Below are 23829 nucleotides of genomic sequence, written 5' to 3'. Positions count from 1 at the left end.
CGACGGCTTCTAGTGGACGTGCATTGAAACGGCTTCTATGATTCTCTTATTTCTTTTAACCCTAACTTAGGAACTTAGAAGATGATGAGGAGGGAATGGGGAAATTTGGGGAGGGAATGGGTAAATTTGGGGGGGGGGGACTCTTTAGATGCACTCACTTTTCCAATTCGATAATAAAATTATAAGACAATACAAACATATCAGTATAAGTTAAAATGATATTGTACATCTAAATACATTTCTTTTATTGGTTTTTCTAATATTAATCATCACATTATTAATAAGAAAAATTCACAACAAAGATGAAGATTTCATATTTTATATATAGTAACAATATAAGGGAAATGCACACAAACAGACACACACGAAAGTGTTGATTACAAAAAAAACTTAATTGGCTATCTAATTTTACTTTATGTATGTGAATGGAATTTATTAAAATTTATAAAAATAACAATTACTTAAGAGTTAAGAATGTAACTGCCATGCTATTTAATAAAAATACTTGTATTTATTCAATTTTTGTGATGAATGCTGAATGGTTTGAGTAGTTTTTAAGGTGTGGCAATACAAAAAATTGAACGTCGATGTAATCTTTTTTTTGCACCGTATGTATATACATTAAATTAATTATATTCTTAAAAATGGATTTGCTAAATATAAATTAAATAATAATAATAAAGATAATTTATTTAAATAAAATAATTAGCTTTCATATTTAAGCAAATAGAACATAGATACTTTTAGGTCACTCTCAAAAACCGTGACCATAGACCCTTTTAGGTCACCCTTTCAAAAAACCGTGACCATAGACTCTTTTAGGCTACTCACCAAAACCATGACCATAGACCCCTTTAGGCCACCCCCCAAAACCGTGACCATAGACTCTTTTAGGCCACCCCCAAAATCGTGACCATAGACCACTTTAGGTCACCCCTCAAAACCGTGACCATAGACCCTTTTAGGTCACTGTTTTTTGAAAAACCGTGACCATAGACCCTTTTTGGTCACTGTAAAAAACCGTGACCATAGACCCCTTTAGGTCACCCCCAAAACTGTGACCATAGACCCTTTTAGGTCACCCCCAAAACCGTGATCACAGACCACTTTAGGTCACCCCCCAAAACTGTGACCATAGACCCTTTTAGGTCACCCTTTTTTAAAAAACCGTGACCATAGACCCTTTTTGGTCACTGTAAAAAACCGTGACCATAGACCCCTTTAGGTCACCCCCAAAACCGTGACCATAGACCCTTTTAGGCCACCCCCAAAACCGTGACCATAGACCACTTTAGGTCACCCCCCAAAACCGTGACCATAGACCCTTTTAGGTCACCCTTTTTCGAAAAATCGTGACCATAGACCTTTTTTGGTCACTGTAAAAAACCGTGACCATAGACTCTTTTAGGTCACCCCCCAAAACCGTGACCATAGACCCTTTTAGGCCACCCTTTTTTAAAAAACCGTGACCATAGGTACTCTATAGTCACCCATTTTCTTAAAACCGTGACCATAGCTTTTTTTTTTTGGTCACGGTACCGTGACCAAAAAAACCGTGGCCATAGACCCAAAATGTTGTAGTGTTTTGTTGTGCAGATTTTATGTTGGGCCGAAAAATGAGTTTCTGGTTTAAGCCCAATGATCAGCCTTGCTACATGCTTCTCATACCATGAGGCTGAATTATTAAATGGGCCAGAATAAATATTATTGTTGCAAGCCCAAACAAATGCTTTCTTATGTGCTCTATGCTTGATCCGAAATCAAATTCATCAGGAAAGCAAATGTTACTAATTGGGCCAGAATAAATTCCAATATTACAAAGCCCAATATTATTTTGGTGAATGTTTCCAAGCTTGGTCCGAAACCAAGTTTAAAGAAAAGCAAATGTTACTACTTGCCTCCAACGGATTCCATTTCTCACTTTGGATGGAATTCAAATTTAATTTAATGCATTGGAAACATAAGAAAGAGAGAGAAGATTGATTTGATGGCTATTATGACTATGCACGCCTCTCATCAAAGGGGAGTAGGAAACATGGTGCACTTTTATTCTTTCTCTTTGCTACATTAATTATTTGATCAAAAAACCATTGAATATCTTATTCTCTTTCATCTCTTTCTTGCTTCTTCTTTGGTCTTTGTCCAGGAAGCTATGGACGTTGTGTTCATCAACCAAGAAAAAGAAGAAGCTGCATGCATCAAGACCATCAAGCTAATGATGGCAAGAAAACATACTAAAATAAAAATGAGCTGTGGCTAAGATACTCACCAAATGTGGTTAGATTTGGTGAGGTTATCTTGAGCTCTTCATGCTCAAAAATAGAAGGTAAAGATTCGGCCAGCAAGGGAGATTCTTGAAGCATGGCTTGTCTTTGATTCTGTTTAACCACCACATGGAGTAGCTAGAGTGGCAAAGTGATGGTTGAGGCAGAGATTGAAGCAGATGAAGTCATGAAGTATCAAGGGCCAGAAATCCATCTTGGAGAGCAAGCCAAGGATGGAGAGCTCGGATTGATGAAGGGTGATGATCAAGAAAGGACCAGAGGTAATTGCATGTTGGGTTTTGCATGGTTATCTCTTCTCTCTCTATGTGGCCGAACCGGTTCTGTTTGTTGAAGGAGGAAGAAGTTGGTTTGGGTGTTGGCTTCACGTGTGGAGGCTTCCCTCTTCTTTAAAAAGAGAGAACAACCACTGTTTGGAGCAAGGAAAAAATTTGAGAGTGCAAGGCACAGAGTTCTCAGAGCTACCTGAGCTAACAGTTTTCTCTTCTCCTTCAATGTATTCTATTTTGTATTTTTCTGTTTAATTTTGTCATGTCTTGAGTCTCTTGGAAAAAGGCAAACAGTGAGGTTTGTAATGAAAAAGCCATAGAGCGGAAAAAGGCAGAGAGTGCAAAATTAAAAGAAAAAGCCATAGATGTCTTAGAGTTCCTTTGTTCATCTATGTTGTGTTTCATGATTCTGTGGGAATCCCCTTGTAAGTTGGGTTAGCACTTTACAGTTTGTAATCAAGTTGATTATAGTGAAATTCCATCATTGTTGTGATGGAGACTGGATGTAGGCTGCACTGCACTTAGCAGCTGAACCAGGATATATCTGGGTGTAATCTTTCTTCTCTCCTACTCCATTTCTGTTTTCTACTGCACAGGAGCTAAAACTAAAAATGTCTCGTGTCAAGTGATGAGACAAAACAAAAAGTCTCGTGGCTAGGGACGAGATAAAAGAAAAAGTCTCGTGTCCAGAGACGAGCCAAAACAGAAAAGTCTCCTCTGAGTTCAGCAAGTGTTAGTAACAAAAATGGGGGCTAAGATTCAACCCCCCCTTCTCTTAGCCACTGAAACCATCAATTGGTATCAGAGCTTGGTCTCAAAGAGATCAAGCTTTGCAGCTTGGAGTAAAGATCCTTATGGCGGAAAACAGTGGTGCAAATGTGGTGTCCTATAATCTAACTGAAGGTCAATCAAGCAATAGACCCCCTCTTTTCAATGGGAAAATTATACCTATTGGAAGGAGAGGATGAAGATATTTGTGCAAGCAGTGGATTACAGACTGTGGAAAATCATCTTGGAAGGACGTCAATATCCAACTGTTACAAGTGTCGAAGGAGTTGTTTCTCTCAAACCAGAAGCAAGATGGACCGAGGAAGATAGGAAGAAGGTGGAGTTAAATGCCAAGGCAATAAATCTGCTCAACTATGCTATAAGCTTCGAGGAGTACCGACGAGTATCAAGATGCACAACGGCAAAGGAAATCTGGGACAAATTGAAAATCACCCATGAAGGAACCACCATTGTTAAGAAGACTCGAACAGATATGCTAAATAGAGAGTATGAAATATTTGCAATGAAGGAAGGAGAGTCCATTGATGAACTGTTCGAACGGTTCAATGCCATCATTGTTGGCTTAGATGCTCTGGGAATTACACATTCTGAGTCTGTGCTAGTGAGAAGAGTGCTGAGATGTCTCACAAAAGAGTGGGAAACAAAAGCTTTAATTATTTCTGAAAGTAGTAGCTTAGACTCCATGACACTTGATGATTTGAGAGAAAATCTTCTTGCTTTTGAAAATACCTATTTGAAAAAAGATACAAAAAAGAAAGAAATTGCTTTTTCTTCTGTGACTAACCCTCTGGATGATGAATCCAGTGATAACTCTTTTGAAAATGAGTTTGTGTTGTTTGCAAAAAAATTCAGGAAAATGGCTAAGCTCAAAGGCAAAGGCAGCAGCTCAAGGAGAGTGAAGAAAGACCTTAGCAAAGTAACTTGCTACAATTGCAAGGAAACGGGGCATTTCAAATCTGATTGTCCCAAGCTGAAGAAAGAGGAAAAGCCGAAAAGAGGAAAGAAGAAAGGACTGATGGCCTCATGGGAAGACTTAGAGAATGACTCTGATGATGATGATGAAGAAACTGAGACCAAGTCACAAACATGTCTCATGGCAGACCACATAGATCAGGTGTGCCTAGCATCCAAAAGGAAGAAAAATATGTGGTATATGGACAGCGGATGCTCTAGGCATATGACCGGAAAGACAACCTTCTTCATAAAGCTTGATGAATATGATGGAGGGTTTGTCACTTTCGGTGATGATGCAAAAGGAAAAATTGTGGCTGTTGGGAAAGTGGGTAAAAATTTCTCATCTTATATAAATGATGTTCTCCTTGTACATGGCTTGAAACATAATTTACTTAGTGTTAGTCAACTATGTGATTTGGGTTTTGAAGTTATTTTTAAGAAGTTTGTTTGTTTAGTTGTTTGTGAGAAAACTGGGAATGTTCTTCTTGAAGCTAAAAGATGCAACAATGTGTATGGATTAACTCTTGAGGATTTAAAGGAACAAAATGTAACATGCTTTACATCTTTTGAATATGAAAAATGGCTTTGGCATAGAAAGTTAGGACATGCTAGCATGTATCAAATTTCTAAGCTAGTCAAAAGAAATTTGGTTAGAGGAATTCCAAACATCAAGTTTGATAAGGATCTTACTTGTGACGCTTGTCAATTGGGCAAACAAGTAAAATCCTCTTTTAAATCAAAAGATGGAATCTCAACCAAAAGGCCATTGGAAATGTTACATATTGATCTTTTTGGTCCTACTAGAACTCAAAGTTTAGGAGGTAAACACTATGGTCTTGTGGTGGTAGATGATTACTCTAGATTTGGTTGGGTACTTTTCCTTGCTCATAAGAATGATGCCTTTCATGCTTTTTCCACCCTTTGTAAGAAAATTCAAAATGAAAAGGATTTGAAAATTGCCCATTTGAGAAGTGATCATGGAAGAGAATTTGAAAATCAAGATTTTGAAAAATTCTGTGATGACTTAGGGATTTCTCATAATTTTTCATGCCCTAGAATCCCCCAACAAAATGGGGTGGTTGAAAGAAGGAATAGAAGCCTTCAAGAAATGACTAGGGCTATGTTATGTGAGAGTGAAATTCCTAAATTCTTATGGGCTGAAGCTGTGAACACAGCATGTTATATTTTGAATAGAACAATCATTAGAAAAGGGTTAAAGAAAACACCTTATGAGCTATGGAAAGGAACCCCTCCAAATCTTAAGTATTTTCATGTTTTTGGATGCAAATGCTTTGTGCTAAACAATAAGGAAAACCTTGGAAAATTTGATCCAAAGTCATATGAAGGAATGTTTGTTGGATATTCCACCACAAGCAAGGCCTATAAAGTTTATCTCAAGGAGCATAGGACAATAGAGGAATCCATACATGTTACTTTTTGTGATTCTAATTTAATTCCCAGTATTGTGAAGGACATTGAAGATTGTGAAGAGGCTGGAACAAATAAAGAAAATCCTAAATCTGTGCAAAATGAAGAATCTGTCAGCATGGTTTTGTCTCGTCAGATTGGAGGAGACACTTCCATTTTGTCTCCTGAGCAGGCACGAGCAACTGAAACAGAAAGACCACCAGAAGTTCATCAAAGCTCTACACCGGTCAGAAAGCCTAGAGAATGGAAGTCTATGAGGGGTTATCCTCATGACTTCATCATTGGTGATCCATCTCATGGTGTAACAACAAGATCCTCCACCAAAAGGCAAACCGAACCTAACAACTTTGCTCTCTTGTCACAAATGGAGCCCAACAATATCAAACAAGCTCTAGAAGACCCATCATGGGTTAAAGCAATGCAAGAGGAGCTTGCCCAATTTGACAAAAATGAGGTTTGGACACTAGTACCTCATCCGGATGGTAAGAAAGTTACGGGTACTAAGTGGGTATTTAAAAACAAACTTGGTGAGGATGGACAAGTTGTTCGTAACAAGGTTAGATTAGTGGCCCAAGGTTATGATCAAGAAGAGGGTATAGATTTTGATGAGTCTTTTGCTCCGGTAGCTAGAATGGAAGCAATTCGGTTGCTTCTTGCCTATGCCGCCCATAAAGGTTTCAAAATGTTTCAAATGGATGTCAAATGTGCTTTCCTTAATGCCTTTATTGATAGAGAAGTGTATGTGGCACAACCCCCCGATTTTGAGCATAAAGAGTTTCCAAATCATGTTTTCAAATTAACTAAGGCTCTTTATGGTCTTAGACAAGCTCCAAGAGCTTGGTATGAAAGGCTTAGTGTCTTCTTGTTGGAAAATAAATTTCAAAGGGGTACCACCGACACTACTTTATTCATTAAAGCATCTAATGATGATATACTCCTTGTTCAAGTTTATGTTGATGACATTGTATTTGGTTTTGCCAACATTTCCTTATGTGAAGAGTTTGGAAAACTCATGACTAGTGAGTTTGAAATGAGTTTAATGGGAGAGCTTACTTTCTTTCTTGGCCTCCAAATTAAACAAACTCCTAGTGGTACTTTTATTTACCAAGGAAAATATGCAAAAGAACTTATTAAAAAGTTTGGCCTAGAAAATTCCAAAGCAATGGGTACACCAATGCATCCCAACACAAAACTTGAAAAGGATGATGATGGTCAAGATGTGGATGAAACAAGGTATAGGGGAATGATAGGTTCACTCATGTACCTTACCTCCTCTAGAACGGACATTGTCCAAAGTGTGGGTGTATGTTCAAGGTTCCAATCTCACCCAAAAGAATCCCATCTCACAGCGGTTAAGCGCATCATTAGATATATTAAGGGAACTTGTGATTTTGGATTGTGGTATCCTAAATCTGATAACTTTTGTGCAGTAGGGTTTTGTGATGCAGATTATGCGGGAGATAGAGTGGATAGAAGAAGCACGTCCGGCATGTGTTGCTTCTTTGGAAGCTCCCTCAACATGTGGTCAAGCAAGAAACAAGCCACAGTGGCTTTATCCACCGCTGAAGCAGAATACATTTCCGCATCTGCATGTTGCACTCAATTAATTTGGTTAAAAACACAATTGGAAGATTACAAATTAAAAATCAATAGTATACCCTTATTTTGTGATAATATGAGTGCAATAAACATTTCAAAAAATCATGTTCTGTACTCAAGAACTAAGCACATTGAGATAAAATATCATTTTATTAGGTAACATGTGCAAAAGGGTACTATTGATATTCAATTTGTAAAATCTGAAGACCAAATTGCTGATATTTTTACAAAACCCCTCTGTGAAGACAGATTCTGTATCTTGAGAAAAAGTTTGGGAATGTTTGATTTAAGTTTCATTGAAAACTTGTGAATTTTTAACTCTGCCCAGTTTTGTCTCGTAGGTTTGGACGAGATAAAAAAATGCAAGCTTGATAAAGGAGCTATGATCAAGGGGGAGGCAACGCAGAATTCAAAAATCTTATGGGCCCCACCAAAATTCCTTGACCCCACCTTAACAGTTATGGTAGTTATCTCTCTACAAATAAGAATCTTCCTCTTGTGTCATCAAATCTTCTTGGAAGTGGTTATTGTCAAATCAAAATTCTTCTCTCCATCTAATCCCTTGATTTAAGGCAACAACTTTTCAGTTTTAGATTTCAAAAGTTAAAAGGAAAAACATTTTTGGGTAATAACCACCCATAATGGTCATTAACTGTCCACTAATGGTCATTACTCTCTCCATATTCTCTCTCCAACCCTCATTTAATGCATCATTCACCTTACTTCTCCCTTCCACTCAATTTGGTTATCTCCATAACCTTTCATATTTCATTCCTCCATCACCATGAAAAAGAAAACCGCGCCAAGAAAAAGTGAAAGGCTTCTATTATCTCAAAAATAGTCTACTCCACAATCACACACACACATTCACATCCATTCTACATCATCTTCATCACCCTCACCCCCATCAAAACGCACAGACACAATGAGAAGAAAGGTCATTGCCACAAAAACTTCCTCAAGGAAGAAGAAAAGTGTTCCCGTGACAGAAGAAGAGGAGTCGCATACTTCTCCCATTCCTTCCCCTCCAAAATCACCACCAAAGAGATCAACTCCCCATGCATCCGGAAAGAGTGCTCAAAAGACTAAGGGTTTTGCTCTTCACGACACCACCGAACCTCCAAACTTGGAATCCCTGGAATTCAGAAACAAGTATGGCAAGACTCACTCCCACTTTGATCCTAGCAGATTCAACTCTTGCACTTCTTTTGAGTTTCACAATGAGGTTATGGAAAAACGTCATCTATGTACAACCTACCTTGTGAATCTCGACACTCTCACTAACAAGGGTATCAACATCTCCTCTCTGTTTGAACTCCTCAACTGGAAGCCCCTTCTTCTGATTCAGAAACTAGTCTACCCTGGCCTAGTCCGCGAGTTGTATGCCAATATGCGACTCATTGACGGCACTCTTCATTCATATGTCAAAAGGGTTCAAATAGCCCTTGATTCTGAGACCATTGGAGCGGCCCTGGGCTTCAAGGATGAAGGACCACGAGCATATATGGTAGACAAATGGGATACACAAGTCGGCGTTTCATACAAAGCAGTTCTTCAGCACATTTGCGAGAACCTTTCTGGCTTGCATGGAACGATTCCAACCCACAAAGCTCTAGGACCAGTCAACTCTCTGCTTCACCGAATCATCACCCATATTTTGACTCCCCAAAGTGGCTCACACAACCGAGTAACATTTTCTGACTGTCTCATATTATTTGCTTTGGTTACCTCTACTCCTATATCTTTTGGCTATATTATGATTAGGCATATGTGGGATTCTGTTAGAAGCACCAAAAAGGCTAATCTGCCTTATGGTATGTTTTTAACAAGAATTTTTGAATAATTTAAAGTTGATCTATTGAATGAGGCAGTGGAAAACAAAGTATCCTCCATTCGAGGAGGAGGAGCGACTAAGGGAACCAAAGGGGGCAAATCTGTGGCTTCAGACAATGACAATGAGACTCGGCCAGAGTCTTCCAAAACAGTCAAATCCATCAAAGAAATTTTGGGGGAATTCTCAAACATGGCAGATATGATGATTCAAACTCACAAAGAGACTCGCAAGCAAGCCTCTGAGAGCGAGAAAGCTTGGAAAAATTGCAAAGAAAGGGTCGGCCTGATGCTAGCAACTCTTAAGGAGGATCTGGAAGATGAAAGTGAAGGAGGCGCTGAAGAAGAAGATATTAATTTTTCTGATGATTAAATGACTGTTTTTACTCCGTTTGATATTGGCTCCATTAGGCTCAATCTGTTTTTTTGTAGGAGCATGACTTGATACTCACTGCTCTAGGATAATCTCTAGGATACTGTGATACACTTTTGCTACTTTATCTTGAATATTTTGTTGTGTTGATCATATTTTGTGTAGGTGCCCATGTGATGACAAAAGGGGGAGGAAATTAAGTTTCCAAAATTGAAATTGGAACAGAGGACAAGAACAGGGGATGAAATTTTCAAATTGAAAATTCATGATCACCCTTGTTCAAAGAATACATGTGTTATTGCATTTGTTTTACCATGGTCACTACTGCTTGAACTACATATGGCATTTGGTTTATGATGATGTTTGATTTATTTTGATGCCTGGCTGTTGATTCATCATTGATAAACTTGTTGAATTGAAAACTTATTTTTGGCAGTTCCTTTAAATTATATAAAGTATAAAAACTGCCTTGTTTTAATCATGTGTACTTCAAATATTTTTCCATCATTTTGTTTGCTCTGATATCCTAACAGGAAAATGTTTGAAAAATATTTGGATACTGTTTTGATGTATGAAAAAGTTTGAGCAGAAAATTAGTTTATGATATCAAATGAGTTTTGATTATCAATTAAAACTGCTCATAAATCAAGCATTTAGCACCATAAAATATGCTAAATAACATTGTTCTCTAAGCTTGATTTAAATGTTACAGGTTAGTGCTTCCCTTGGTAAAATAAGCATACATCAAGGGGGAGCAATGTGACATTTAGAAAGGGGGAGAAATTCAAAATCAAAGGGAGTATTCTTTACTCAATCTTTAAATTTCTTTCCATTTCAATTTTAATAATGTTTGTCATCAAGGGGGAGATTGATGAGTTTGGAAAACTCTTATTTAATTTTGATGATGAACAAACATTATTGAAATATTTAAATACAAAATTATTAATTTGATCTTAATTCATATTTGCTTAATTGATAATTTTGTTGTGCAGATTTTATGTTGGGCCGAAAAATGAGTTTCTGGTTTAAGCCCAATGATCAGCCTTGCTACATGCTTCTCATACCATGAGGCTGAATTATTAAATGGGCCAGAATAAATATTATTGTTGCAAGCCCAAACAAATGCTTTCTTATATGCTCTATGCTTGATCCGAAATCAAATTCATCAGGAAAGCAAATGTTACTAATTGGGCCAGAATAAATTCCAATGTTACAAAGCCCAATATTATTTTGGTGAATGTTTCCAAGCTTGGTCCGAAACCAAGTTTAAAGAAAAGCAAATGTTACTACTTGCCTCCAATGGATTCCATTTCTCACTTTGGATGGAATTCAAATTTAATTTAATGCATTGGAAACATAAGAAAGAGAGAGAAGATTGATTTGATGGCTATTATGACTATGCACGCCTCTCAGCAAAGGGGAGTAGGAAACATGAGTGCACTTTTATTCTTTCTTTTTGCTACATTAATTATTTGATCAAAAAACCATTGAATATCTTATTCTCTTTCATCTCTTTCTTGCTTCTTCTTCGGTCTTTGTCCAGGAAGCTATGGACGCTGTGTTCATCAACCAAGAAAAAGAAGAAGCTGCATGCATCAAGACCATCAAGCTAATGATGGCAAGAAAACATACTAAAATAAAAATGAGCTGTGGCTAAGATACTCACCAAATGTGGTTAGATTTGGTGAGGTTATCTTGAGCTCTTCATGCTCAAAAACAGAAGGTAAAGATTCGGCCAGCAAGGGAAATTCTTGAAGCATGGCTTGTCTTTGATTCTGTTTAACCACCACAGGGAGTAGCTAGAGTGGCGAAGTGATGGTTGAGGCAAAGATTGAAGCAGATGAAGTCATGAAGTATCAAGGGCCAGAAATCCATCTTGGAGAGCAAGCCAAGGATGGAGAGCTCGGATTGATGAAGGGTGATGATCAAGAAAGGACCAGAGGTAATTGCATGTTGGGTTTTGCATGGTTATCTCTTCTCTCTCTATGTGGCCGAACCAGTTCTGTTTGTTGAAGGAGGAAGAAGTTGGTTTGGGTGTTGGCTTCACGTGTGGAGGCTTCCCTCTTCTTTAAAAAGAGAGAACAGCCACTGTTTGGAGCAAGGAGAAAATTTGAGAGTGCAAGGCACAGAGTTCTCAGAGCTACCTGAGCTAACAGTTTTCTCTTCTCCTTCAATGTATTTTGTTTTGTATTTTTCTGTTTAATTTTGTCATGTCTTGAGTCTCTTGGAAAAAGGCAAACAGTGAGGTTTGTAATGAAAAAGCCATAGAGCGGAAAAAGGCAGAGAGTGCAAAATTAAAAGAAAAAGACATAGATGTCTTAGAGTTCCTTTGTTCATCTATGTTGTGTTTCATGATTCTGTGGGAATCCCCTTGTAAGTTGGGTTAGCACTTTACAGTTTGTAATCAAGTTGATTATAGTGAAATTCCATCATTGTTGTGATGGAGACTGGATGTAGGCTACACTGCACTTAGCAGCTGAACCAGGATATATCTAGGTGTAATCTTTCTTCTCTCCTACTCCATTTCTGTTTTCTACTGCACAGGAGCTAAAACTAAAAATGTCTCGTGTCAAGTGACGAGACAAAACAAAAAGTCTCGTGGCTAGGGACGAGATAAAAGAAAAAGTCTCGTGTCCAGAGACGAGCCAAAACAGAAAAGTCTCCTCTGAGTTCAGCAAGTGTTAGCAACGAAAAAGGGGGCTAAGATTCAACCCCCTTCTCTTAGCCACTAAAATCATCAAACTTCAATAATTATTAAATTCTATTTAATTATTTTTATTAAAAATAATTTATACAAAAATAATTTTTTTAAAAATTACATCTCAATATAATATATTAGCTCATAAATAATTAATTATTTAATTTTAAAAAATTCAGAGCCTTACAATGAATTTTTTTGAAAGCATAATTCAAAATAGAAATCAAATGAAGTTTTTTTGTTTAAAGATATGATGCATGATTTTGTGTAATTGTTGTTTCTCATTTTGTACATATCTTTATTATTATCGATCGCATTCAAAGTGGAATGAATTTAGAACATGCTTATTCTCTTTCTCTTTCTCTTGCATCTTGTTCTGCAAAAAGACCATGTAATCTGCATTATCTTTTTTCTTTTGTTTTTTTTAAAGAGCCCATAATCATTTGTGACTTTTGGTGTTCATCAATTTATAAAATTAGCAGATGTTTTACATTCTAGTATCAAAATAACAATGCAAATTGAATCAAGCAAAGGTATTACTAATGAGATAATTGACAAAAGGATCACAAAATCCAAGACAAAAGATAAAACAAATAATTCAATAAAGATGTTCATCGACGCAAGTGGGTGTGGTGTTGATGAGATGATTGATACAAAGGATCACAAACCAAGAACAGAAGAGAATACAACTAATTTATCGAATAAACTCCTTTAGAATGACAATACTAGTAAACCGTTTCTAGTTCGAACCATTTGTAACCAGCTCTCAAAGACATTGATGAGTATGTTGATCTAGGCCATCTTCCGGAATGTCATATTCTTCGAGATATTAGCAACCTCATTTTTTGTTTTACTTTTGGTTGTTCTGTTTTTTGCCTTTGCAGCCTTTTGGTTTTCTACATCAATGAACAACTTTTTTTTTCTTTTTATTATTTATTTATTTACTTTTTATTTTTTTTAGACTTTCATCTTATTTATGCATAATATCTCTTAACAACAATTGAGTTGACTGGCAATAGAAAGTCTTCACCATCCATCGTAGTAGGGATTAGTGCCCCTCCAGAAAATGCTTTCTTTACCATGTAAGGGCCTTCATAGTTTGGTGTCCACTTTCCACGTTGATCCTTTTGAATGGGCAAGATCTTCTTGAGGAGGACCAGTTCGCCTTCCTGGAATTGCCAAGGATAGATTTTCTTTTCATGGAATTTTATCATTCTTTTCTGATAAAGTTGGCCATGACATAATGCAGCTAACCATTTTTCATCAATGAGATTCAATTGATCGAATCAATTTTAGATCCACTATAATCTTCCAATTTTGCTTCCATTTAGACTCTCAAAAGGAAGGAATTTCGACTTCAATAGGAAGTACTGCCTCCATTCCATAGACTAAAGAGAATGATGTTGTCCCTGTTGACGTACGAATAGAAGTACGATATCCATGTAGCGGAAAAGAAAGCATTCCATGTCAATCTTTGTATGTGGCAATCATCTTTTGAATGATATTTTTAATATTTTTATTAGCTACTTCAACTGCCCCGTTCATCTTTGGATGATATGGTGATGAATTATGATGCTGGATTTTGAACTTTTTGCACACCTCTTTCATCGACTTATTGTTGAGGTTGGTAGCATTATCAGTAATGGTCTTGTTTGGTATACCGTAACGACAAATCAACTCCCTTTTCATGAACTTGGTCACCACACTTTCTGTAATGTTAGAATAAGAAGCAACTTCCACCTATTTTGTAAAGTAATCAATGGTCATTAAGATGAATCAATGCCTGTTTGAAGCCTTTGGTTCAATGGACCAATGACATCCATGCCCCACATAGAAAATGGTCATGGCGCAATCAAAACATTTAGAGGTCCAGGTGGTACATGAATCTTATCACCATAAATTTGACATTCGTGACACCGCTTCACATGGTTGAAGTAATCCTCTTCTATAGTCATCCAATAGTATCTGGCTGAGTATTTTCCTTGCCATGGCATGTCCATTTGCATGAGTTCCAAAAGTACCTTCATGCACTTCTTTAATGATTTTTTCAGCCTTTTTGGCATCTACACATTTTAGTAGAACTGTATGATAATTTCTCTTGTAAAGAACATTTCCATTCAGAAAGAAGCTCATGGCTAATCTGCTTAAAATTCTTTTGTCATTTTCAGATGCACCTAGAGGGTATTTTTATTCTTGAAGGTAACATTTGATGTTGTAATACCATGGCTTTCCATCTGCCTCTGATTCCACTGTGTGGGAATGTGCAGGCTGATTATGGACTCTCACTTTTATGAGTGGTGCATTCCTATCATCACTTATTTTGAACATTGAGGATAACGTGGCCAAAGCATCAGCCAAATAATTGTCTTCGCGTGATACATGACGAAAGACAATCTCATCAAAACCCTCAATTAATTCTTCGATATAAGCATGATATGGTATCAATTTGACATAATGAGTTTTCCATTTATGTAACACCCTTACTTTTAACACCTCATGATTGTAATAAAAATTCAGACATTACTTACCTCTAATCCTTTATCCTTTCGGGCTACGACTATACCGGGTGAAAACCGGGCCAAAACCAGGCCATTCACATTACCTTACCTTTTCTAAAATTAAAACATAACCACAATCAATACTAATATTGTCTAATAGCACTAAATATTTAAATCAATACAAACAATACAATATTATGCATTAGTCTTAAAGTCTTATGCATTCTAAATATAAAACATTAACTTAGTCTTATAATAACTAAACAAATCAAAATATTAAAGTTTACAAAACAATAATTCCACATGAATAACCATCATCCATCAATAGCCATTAATGTTGTCAACTTATTCCTTGTGATGTGGATGCATTAGTTAAAGCTACAAAACATATAAAGTTACTCATTTTTCATATAAAAGATTATTACTTGAAATAAATAAGTCACAAATAATAAAAATATCATAAATGTACCTTCAACAATCTTCTGACTGCTATCAAATAAATTAAGGGAAAAGCTCTACATACAAGCGATTAGGGCTTGTAAGCATTACAAGTCAATTAACCCCTAACCCCCCAAAACACGCTGCAAGTGCTACGTCCCTTACACGCGCTATATATCTCCTTCTTTCCAAATTTGCTCGTTCTTCTTCTCGCGCGTCTTCCCCTGCTTTTTCGATCGTTCTTTTCTCCTCCTTCCTCACTGGTTTGTTCTTCGTCATTGACGTTAGTTCCTCTCTCTGTAACTCCAGCTTCGTTTTCTTTTCGATTTTCTGGTTTCTGAAATTAAAGTTTGAACTCGTTTTGAAGATAATGGATGATTCAACCTCAGGATGTGAGGAATTACATTACGAGAGAAGTGCGAGAAGCGTGGGTGTGCTTAAAGACTTATTTGATAGGAATTGGAATGATTTTCTGCTGAATTTTGGTCTTGTGGACAACAAGTGGCTTTCAGGTAATGTTTGTTTAAAATCTGCAGCAGAGGTGTAAATTTAATTTTTTTTCGGGTGTATTTATAGTCTGTGTTTGGGTGTATTCTGCAGATCTCTATGAAGACCATCATATATGGATTCCAATCTATCTGGATCACCACTTCTGGGCAGGGATGAGAAGCACACAAAGGAGCGAGAGCGATTTACATATGATTACTCTGAATTTTGTTACAGTTATTTGTATAGCATTGTGTAGCTGAATAATTCGTGAACATTGACTGTGAAACTAACGCGTGAACATAAATCTGTAGATTGAATCTAATGTATTAGTTTTGATTAATTATCTGCAATTTATAGCAGACGCTCGGGTATAGATCAGACTTTTTTGGGTGTATTTTTGGGGGAAGTGTGGGTGTATTTACAGTTTATGAATTTTTTTGTTATTTTAGTTGAGTTGTTGTCGTTCGGGTGTATTAGATCAGACATGATTGGGTGTATTTTTTGTTTTTGACATGGTGTATTCTGCAGCCTCACTTTGTTGATGACCAGTTTGTTAAATTTTATTGAAAAGGATGTGAGGAATTACATTACGAGAGAAGTGCGAGAAGCGTGGGTGTGCTTAAAGACTTATTTGATAGGAATTGGAATGATTTTCTGCTGAATTTTGGTCTTGTGGACAACAAGTGGCTTTCAGGTAATGTTTGTTTAAAATCTGCAGCAGAGGTGTAAATTTAATTTTTTTCGGGTGTATTTATAGTCTGTGTTTGGGTGTATTCTGCAGATCTCTATGAAGACCGTCATATATGGATTCCAACCTATCTGGATCACCACTTCTGGGCAGGGATGAGAAGCACACAAAGGAGCGAGAGCGATTTACATATGATTACTCTGAATTTTGTTGCAGTTATTTGTATAGCATTGTGTAGCTGAATAATTCGTGAACATTGACTGTGAAACTAACGCGTGAACATAAATCTGTGGATTGAATCTAATGTATTAGTTTTGATTAATTATCTGCAATTTATAGCAGACGCTCGGGTGTAGATCAGACTTTTTTGGGTGTATTTTTGGGGGAAGTGTGGGTGTATTTACAGTTTATGGCTTTTTTTTGTTATTTTAGTTGAGTTGTTGTCGTTCGGGTGTATTAGATCAGACATGATTGAGTGTATATTTTGTTTTTGACATGGTGTATTCTGCAGCCTCTCTCTGTTGATGACCAGTTTGTTAAATTTTATTGAAAAGGATGTGAGGAATTACATTACGAGAGAAGTGCGAGAAGCGTGGGTGTGCTTAAAGACTTATTTGATAGGAATTGGAATGATTTTCTGCTGAATTTTGGTCTTGTGGACAACAAGTGGCTTTCAGGTAATGTTTGTTTAAAATCTGCAGCAGAGGTGTAAATTTAATTTTTTTCGGGTGTATTTATAGTCTGTGTTTGGGTGTATTCTGCAGATCTCTATGAAGACCGTCATATATGGATTCCAATCTATCTGGATCACCACTTCTGGGCAGGGATGAGAAGCACACAAAGGAGCGAGAGCATGCATTCTTTTGGGTGTAAAAGCAGTGTTCTTTTGGGTGTATTTCTGAACTTTCTTGTATTTCACATTTTACATATATATACATATATATACTTCAGAATCTTATTTTTATGTTAGAAAATACTGTTTGTTTTTTTTTACAACAGTTTGAGGGTTTTAGGTATTAGAGTTTAGGGTTTTAGGATTTACAGTTTAGGTTTTAGGGTTTACACGTTAGGGGTTAAGGTTTAGGTTTTAAGTGTTTAGAGTTCAGGGTTTTAGGGATAAAGCATCAGGGGGATAGATTTTTGGGTGTATATTCAACTTTCTTTGGGTGTAAAAAATGGCAGGTTATGGGTGTATATTTGGTTTGATGTTTTCCTTCATATTATAGTACCTGTAATTCATACATTTTGAATACAGCAGAGAGAGTTTAATTATTGAAAGAAATTTTACAATAAACTGGATTATAATTGGAAAATTTTTACAGCATGTGTTCAATTTGTTACAGGACTATATAACATTTATATTAATCAGTGTCAATATCCTTAGAATCTATCTGACAATTTGGCGATGCACCCTTAGTGGTGGGATGTGCATCAGGCCACCAAATCCCAAATTCCTAACAATTGTTTTCTTCTCCTCGCTCATGTTTCTGAATTTCTCACTTAACAAATGTGTTGCACACTTAAGGTCTTTGATTTGCTGTAAACAAAGCAAAATTATAGTCAGATATATTTCTATTATATAAAACTGATTTCATCTAAGACATATATTTGTTCTTACATTTTTTTCAGCTTGGTTTCTGCCTGCCATTTTTTCTGAAATGAAAAATACACCCATAGATATCAGTAAGATACACCCATAGATATGAGTCAGATACACCCATAGATATCAGTCAGATATCACTCAAACATGGATTAATATACAAGGTCAAGCAATATACACCCATGGACAAGCAAATATTAGAACAGTTGCAACTGTTGACTATATTACAGTATATCAGTTCAGAAATATACACCCAACAAATTATGCTATATACACCCAACAAAATACTCAATATACACCCACCAAATCACGCAATATACTCCCAAAAATCAGTTACCAGAAGAACTAGAACAACAAGAACAGTAACACCTAGAACAACTAAGAAGAACAGAATAACCTAGAAGCAAGAATAACAATAAAACCTAGAACAAGTAGAACATTAAAAACTGTAAAATGAGACCTAGAACAAGAAGAACAGTAAAACCTAGAAGAACGTAAAAGAATAGTAAAACCTAGTTCTTCGTTTTCGAAATGTGGAAAATATACAATATGAGTAAAATAGTAACGTAACGTACCTTGAGTATTATAACTTCGTTTTTTCTGGAGATTGTTGATCGAGAGTTCTATGTTGTGTTGATGGAGAGTTCTAATCTTCGCGACGAGTCCTATCTCTCCAGTTTGGAATGCTGCTCGAAAACGGACGGTTTGTGTTTTCTTCGAAGGGCTTGGAGAAGTGGAAGAGTGCGCCATTAAGGAGCGCTATTTTGCGAAGAGCAACCGTTGAGTGGGGCGCGTGTAGTTTACGTTCCATTCAAAGAGAGATGAGTGCGCGTGTGAATGAAGTGTGGGCTGGAAACTTGTAAAACTTGTAGGGCCTCTTTGCTTGTATGTGTAGCAGGCCCCATAAATTAAACTCTTGATCTCTATCTCTTTGTTTAGAAGGGCACAACCAACTTTGAGTGCATATCAAAGCTTCAACCATTAATGGTGACAAAGAGCTACGGAAGACATCAACCACACGTCCACCAGTGCTAAAGCATGATTCAGAAGCAACAGTTGAAACTGGAATACCTAAGATGTCACGGGCTATGAGAGAAAGAATTCTGTATTTTGAAGCATTTACTTTCCACCAAGCCAATATATCAAAATTCTCATCTTCCACAGTATCCTCGGCCAAGTATCTCTCCACATATGACTTGCTATCTGCATTAGCCTTCTCTCTTTTTTGTTTTTTCCACATATTCACTCTATTTTCAGAAACGCCCTTGGCACCAGCTGAGACTTTAATATTGTCATCAAAAATATCTCTAGATGAATCTCCACCATCATCCCTCCCTTTATCATCGGCAACCTCTTTTTCATAAAACTTATGCAATGTGTCTAATGTGAGTTTAACAAAACCAGTCATGCTAGTAGACACTTCCTTGTCATAAACATCCTCCAAACACCAACAGAGATAATCTAGTTTGTACCGAGGATCCAATACAACAGCAACAAGTAACAATGGATTAAATTTGTCAACCGGTCCCCAATATTTATCATATTTATGTTTCATAGAACATGCCATGCTTCCTAACAATTCAGAATGATTTTGGCTCCAAGATGTTAATTGAGAAGCAACAGATGCAATTTCATGAAAATATTTGTTCGATGTAACATACAAAGAAGATGAGAAACTCAAAGTTATCTCAGAATATTCTCAAAAAGTCAATAAATAATCTAGCATGTTGCCAATCAAGTGGTGTTGGTGGACCAACTTTCTTTTTTCCCCCACTGTCCTCTCCAAACCATCTAAGATAATCAGGTTCTTGATCATAAAGTCTATCAAAAGCTTTTTCAAATTTCTCGGCATGTTCCAACATTAGATAGGTAGAATTCCACCTAGTTGGAACATCCAAGCATACAAGACTTTTAGATTCAATTAACTCGGCCTCAATGCAATCTTTAAATTTTTTAGTCCTTTGAGGAGAAGACCTAACATACCTGACAACATTTCTAATGCTTTCAATTGAAGTTTGTTGCTCTTTAATTCCTTCGTTCACTATCAAATTAAGAACATGAGCACAACATCTCACTTGCATATACTTTTTCTCCACACACCAACCCAACTCTTGCACCTAATTTCCTTTGAAGATAAGTAATAGCTCCATCATTTGAACTTGCATTATCTACTGTGATTGTGAAAACTTTTTCAATTCCCCACTCTCTCAAGCATTTCTCGATTTCTCTTCCTACCGTATCACCCTTGTGGTTCTCAATTTGACAGAAATTTATAATCCTCTTTTGTAACTTCCATTCGTCATCAACAAAATGTGCAGTCAAACTCATATAATTATAATTTTGATTTGATGTCCAGCAATCAATTGTCAAAAAACCCGAGCACATGACTTTGCCAACCATTCTTTTAGCTTTTTCTTCTCATCTAAATACAGTTGAAAGCAATCTCTTGAGACTGTCCACCTAGATGGTACCGTAAATCTTAGTTCAAAACGATTTAACATCTTGCGAAACCCAATCCCCTCAACAACTTTAAATGGCATTTCATCTAGTACAACAAACTCAGCTACAGACTTCTTACAATCTTCCAAGTTACAACCCTTAAAGGCTTTGCATAGATCCTCTTCTTCCTCAATTTTGGGGATATAGCCATGAAGTGTCCCCTTCTTTTCTGCTTTAGTAAATATCCACTTATGAGCACCCTTTAAGTGCTTATATAGAGAATTTTTTCCATGTTTAGTAGGATGACAACCGTATTTTTTCTGACAATGATTACATTTGGCCTGGTGCTGTCCCTTTGTCTCAGCCAACGGAAGTTCAGTAAAATGCTGCCAAACATACGATTTCTTTCCCCTACGAGAAGCTTCTGGATTCTCAATGTTTGTATCCTTATCTTCTTCATTAACTTGAGGTTCAGCAGGAGTTGTGGCGGCATCAACAGCAGAAGCAGCAGGATTTTCAGCAGAAGCAACAGAATTTTGAGCTTCAATTTCCATTCTTGTATTCTCCTCAATCATAAAGATAGAAACCTTATAATAATGCATGAAGAACAAAACAATAATCAACTAAACATTACACTGAACAAAACAATAATCAACTAAATAAATTAGCAAAAAAAATCAGTAAACACCAAACGCATCAACAATTTAACATCTCTAAATTCACAATAATCAAAGTTCACAATAATAAAGAATCAACACCAACAATCTTAATCAGAATTCTAATAATCAGAATCAACAACCACATCCCTAAATTCACAAATTTTTATAACTCATTCTTGTATTCTCCTCGATCATAAAGATAGAAACCTTATAATAATGCATGAAGAACAAAACAATAATCAACTAAGCATTACACTGAACAAAACAATAATCAACTAAACAAATTAGCAAAAAAAATCAGTAAACACCAAACGCATCAACAATTTAACATCTCTAAATTCACAATAATCAAAGTTCACAATAATAAAGAATCAACACCCACAACCTTAATCAGAATTCTAATAATCAGAATCAACAACCACATCCCTAAATTCACAAATTTTTATAACCCATTCTTGTATTCTCCTAAATCATAAAGATAGAAACCTTATAATAATGCATGAAGAACAAAACAATAATCAACTAAACATTACATTGAACAAAACAATAATCAACTAAACAAATTAGCAAAAAAAATCAGTAAACACCAAACGCATCAACAATTTAACATCTCTAAATTCACAATAATCAAAGTTCACAATAATAAAGAATCAACACCCACAACCTTAATCAGAATTCTAATAATCAGAATCAACAACCACATCCCTAAATTCACAAATTTTTATAACCCATTCTTGTATTCTCCTCAATCATAAAGATAGAAACCTTATAATAATGCATGAAGAACAAAACAATAATCAATTAAACATTACACTGAACAAAACAATAATCAACTAAACAAATTAGCAAAAAAATCAGTAAACACCAAACGCATCAACAATTTAACATCTCTAAATTCACAATAATCAAAGTTCACAATAATAAAGAATCAACACCCACAACTTTAATCAGAATTCTAATAATCAGAATCAACAACCACATCCCTAAATTCACAAATTTTTATAATCAAATTATCAAAATCCCTAATCCATAATCAGAATATTAATTAAATAACAAAATTAATTGTTTACCTGAGAAGAAGACCGGAGAAGAGAGCGGAGCTAAAGGAGAAGGACTAGCAGAGGAGCAGAAAAGAAAATGACCGGGCCGAGCACAGATACGACATGTCACGAGAAGCAGGGTAGCACCGTCGTCCATCGAACGAACGGCTTCTCCAGAGACTCAAGACTAGGGTAGTGGGGTGAGACTGCCTGGTGCGTGCTTGCTGGGAAGACGAGGATGGAGTAACGGGCGACTACGTGATGCGTGCTTGCTGCTGCTGGGAGCCTGGGAGTGCGTCGTCCGTGGCTGCTTGCTGGGAGACTGAGAGTGGGCCGTGGGGAGAGAAGATGAGGTCAGAGGTCACTGGTCAGCGTCGGCCGTGAGAAGTGGCTGAGTGGAGACTGTCGAACTGGGGGGTGGGGAGTGGGGACTGAGGACGGGGCAAGTGAGGTTGAATGGCCGAGGGAGTGAGGTTGAATTTCTCAGATGCGTTAATGCCCTAGCCCCTTTTCCCCTAATTCAAATTGTATGAGACTAATTGAGTTACCGGGCCGCCGAGCCGGGTCCGGGTGACCCGAGCCATGGCCCGGTCTCGGTTTCACCAAGTTTTAAGGTTTCATTTTTTCTGCTGGGTCAACCCTGGGTCTCTTCGGGTCCAGGTCTTCATGACCCAAATTTCATTGGGTCTGGACCGGGTCTCGGGCCGAACTGGGTCGTGCTCACCCTTAGGCGAAACCACAACCCTTGCGTCCACCTGGGGAGCCTCTATACTAACCAACCTGGAGCAAATGGGGCGCAACCACAACCGTTGCATCTACCCAGGAGGTACGTTCTCATATGCCCAGGAGGAACCAAGGAGGGGATCCTAACCTCCCACCATCTCGCTGGGGGCGATTTTACAATACCAGGAGGAACAAGGAAGGGGATCCTCACCTTCCTTCATCTCTCTGGGGTCGCACTTTCGAGAAAGAGAGCTCAAGATAAAACAATTATTCACAGCCATATTTTCATTTCCAGCCATAAATCAATATTTATTTATCATTGCCATCTGGCTCATAATATAACCCATAACCAGCCAATAATCATTATTAAATACAGCCCTTTGGCTCATGGCATACACCGCACTTCCATCATCACCCTCTGTAACTCATACAATCATCATTAATCATAATTCATCATTAATTCTCCCCTTACTTCGTCCACAAGTCACCACATCTCCTAGCCTTTTCCCATTGCTAGGCATAATATAAGTATTTAGGACATAAAGGGTGAGAATGGAGACTTAGAATTCTAAAATTCGGCTTTGAAAACTCAAAATCAGCTTTGGGGTGAAAACAGGGTCACGCGTGCGCGTTACCCATGCGCACGCGTGGGAAGTAGAAAATTTATAGTGACGCGTGCGCGTCGTCCATGCGCACGCATAGGAAGCAAAAAGGTAGCGCGACGCATGCGCGTCAGTGACGCGTACGCGTGGGTGCGTTTTGTGCCCAGCACAATACCAGCGCAACTCTCTGGAATTTCTACTGGGCACTTGCATCAATACATCGACGCGTACGCGTCGGCCAGGCGCACGCATGAGAGGGTAAAAATCGTGAGTGACTTAAGCGCGTCGGCCATGCATGTGCGTCGAATTACGTTTTACTAAAAATTTTACTAAGTTAAAAAGCTGCAGAATTACATTTTCAACCCCAAACTTTCAACACACATAACTTCTTCTACAAAATTTCTTTTTCAACTATTTCTGAACTATTGGAA

At 37.2% G+C, this 23829-nt stretch overlaps 1 long non-coding RNA gene across 1 annotated transcript; it reads right to left on the bottom strand.

Annotated features, from left to right (window-relative positions):
- Positions 1–17850: 17850 nt before the first annotated feature.
- On the bottom strand, positions 17851–18566 carry LOC148573227 (uncharacterized). Its single transcript, XR_015904764.1, has 3 exons — positions 18511–18566; positions 17954–17988; positions 17851–17872 (listed from the first exon to the last, which is right to left on the bottom strand). It is a non-coding gene; the product is annotated as an uncharacterized LOC148573227 (long non-coding RNA).
- Positions 18567–23829: the final 5263 nt, after the last annotated feature.

Source organism: Arachis ipaensis, chromosome B2 (genome assembly GCF_059453495.1).
Source record: "Arachis ipaensis isolate K30076 ecotype BB chromosome B2, ASM5945349v1, whole genome shotgun sequence".
NCBI lineage: Eukaryota > Viridiplantae > Streptophyta > Magnoliopsida > Fabales > Fabaceae > Arachis > Arachis ipaensis.
This window is presented reverse-complemented; position numbering and strand designations above follow the sequence as displayed.